The sequence below is a fragment of the Oncorhynchus clarkii genome, unplaced genomic scaffold, assembly GCF_045791955.1.
Source record: "Oncorhynchus clarkii lewisi isolate Uvic-CL-2024 unplaced genomic scaffold, UVic_Ocla_1.0 unplaced_contig_12433_pilon_pilon, whole genome shotgun sequence".
NCBI classification, from domain to species: Eukaryota; Metazoa; Chordata; class Actinopteri; order Salmoniformes; family Salmonidae; genus Oncorhynchus; species Oncorhynchus clarkii.
This window is the reverse complement of record NW_027260753.1, coordinates 1-1570: the sequence shown is the minus strand read 5'-3', so window position 1 is coordinate 1570 and position 1570 is coordinate 1. Positions and strand designations below refer to the sequence as shown.

At 45.5% G+C, this 1570-nt stretch overlaps 5 non-coding genes across 5 annotated transcripts; all 5 read left to right on the top strand.

Moving 5' to 3' along the window:
• Positions 1–201: 201 nt before the first annotated feature.
• On the top strand, positions 202–320 carry LOC139401737 (5S ribosomal RNA). Its single transcript, XR_011633138.1, has one exon. It is a non-coding gene; the product is annotated as a 5S ribosomal RNA (ribosomal RNA).
• Positions 321–497: 177 nt separating this feature from the next.
• LOC139401738 (5S ribosomal RNA) lies at positions 498–616 on the top strand. The gene has a single exon (XR_011633139.1). It is a non-coding gene; the product is annotated as a 5S ribosomal RNA (ribosomal RNA).
• Positions 617–793: 177 nt separating this feature from the next.
• Positions 794–912, top strand: LOC139401736 (5S ribosomal RNA). Its single transcript, XR_011633137.1, has one exon. It is a non-coding gene; the product is annotated as a 5S ribosomal RNA (ribosomal RNA).
• A 177-nt stretch (positions 913–1089) lies between these two features.
• LOC139401735 (5S ribosomal RNA) lies at positions 1090–1208 on the top strand. Its single transcript, XR_011633136.1, has one exon. It is a non-coding gene; the product is annotated as a 5S ribosomal RNA (ribosomal RNA).
• Positions 1209–1385: 177 nt separating this feature from the next.
• Positions 1386–1504, top strand: LOC139401734 (5S ribosomal RNA). The gene has a single exon (XR_011633135.1). It is a non-coding gene; the product is annotated as a 5S ribosomal RNA (ribosomal RNA).
• The last annotated feature ends 66 nt before the right edge of the window (positions 1505–1570 follow it).

Genomic DNA, 1570 nt, shown 5'->3' with positions numbered 1-1570 from the left:
TGGGAATACCAGGTGCTGTAAGCTTTTTGTCACTGCCTTGTGGAATTTCAACTCTTTGTCCGTTTTTTCCCACAAGGCTGAAATATGTGCCCTCGCTTTGACATAAGTAAGCAAGGTTAGTTTGTATTTCATCCAACAATCTGTGCTACAAATTATGGCTACAGTATATGCAATTTCATCCACTTTTTGAGATTAGCTTTTGCTTACGGCCACACCGGCCTGAGTACGCCTGATCTCGTCCGATCTCGGAAGCTAAGCAGGGTCGGGCTTGGTTAGTACTTGGATGGGAGACCGCCTGGGAATACCAGGTGCTGTAAGCTTTTTGTCACTGCCTTGTGGAATTTCAACTCTTTGTCCGTTTTTTCCCACAAGGCTGAAATATGTGCCCTCGCTTTGACATAAGTAAGCAAGGTTAGTTTGTATTTCATCCAACAATCTGTGCTACAAATTATGGCTACAGTATATGCAATTTCATCCACTTTTTGAGATTAGCTTTCACTTACGGCCACACCGGCCTGAGTACGCCTGATCTCGTCCGATCTCGGAAGCTAAGCAGGGTCGGGCTTGGTTAGTACTTGGATGGGAGACCGCCTGGGAATACCAGGTGCTGTAAGCTTTTTGTCACTGCCTTGTGGAATTTCAACTCTTTGTCCGTTTTTTCCCACAAGGCTGAAATATGTGCCCTCGCTTTGACATAAGTAAGCAAGGTTAGTTTGTATTTCATCCAACAATCTGTGCTACAAATTATGGCTACAGTATATGCAATTTCATCCACTTTTTGAGATTAGCTTTTGCTTACGGCCACACCGGCCTGAGTACGCCTGATCTCGTCCGATCTCGGAAGCTAAGCAGGGTCGGGCTTGGTTAGTACTTGGATGGGAGACCGCCTGGGAATACCAGGTGCTGTAAGCTTTTTGTCACTGCCTTGTGGAATTTCAACTCTTTGTCCGTTTTTTCCCACAAGGCTGAAATATGTGCCCTCGCTTTGACATAAGTAAGCAAGGTTAGTTTGTATTTCATCCAACAATCTGTGCTACAAATTATGGCTACAGTATATGCAATTTCATCCACTTTTTGAGATTAGCTTTTGCTTACGGCCACACCGGCCTGAGTACGCCTGATCTCGTCCGATCTCGGAAGCTAAGCAGGGTCGGGCTTGGTTAGTACTTGGATGGGAGACCGCCTGGGAATACCAGGTGCTGTAAGCTTTTTGTCACTGCCTTGTGGAATTTCAACTCTTTGTCCGTTTTTTCCCACAAGGCTGAAATATGTGCCCTCGCTTTGACATAAGTAAGCAAGGTTAGTTTGTATTTCATCCAACAATCTGTGCTACAAATTATGGCTACAGTATATGCAATTTCATCCACTTTTTGAGATTAGCTTTTGCTTACGGCCACACCGGCCTGAGTACGCCTGATCTCGTCCGATCTCGGAAGCTAAGCAGGGTCGGGCTTGGTTAGTACTTGGATGGGAGACCGCCTGGGAATACCAGGTGCTGTAAGCTTTTTGTCACTGCCTTGTGGAATTTCAACTCTTTGTCCGTTTTTTCCCACAAGGCTGAAATATGTGC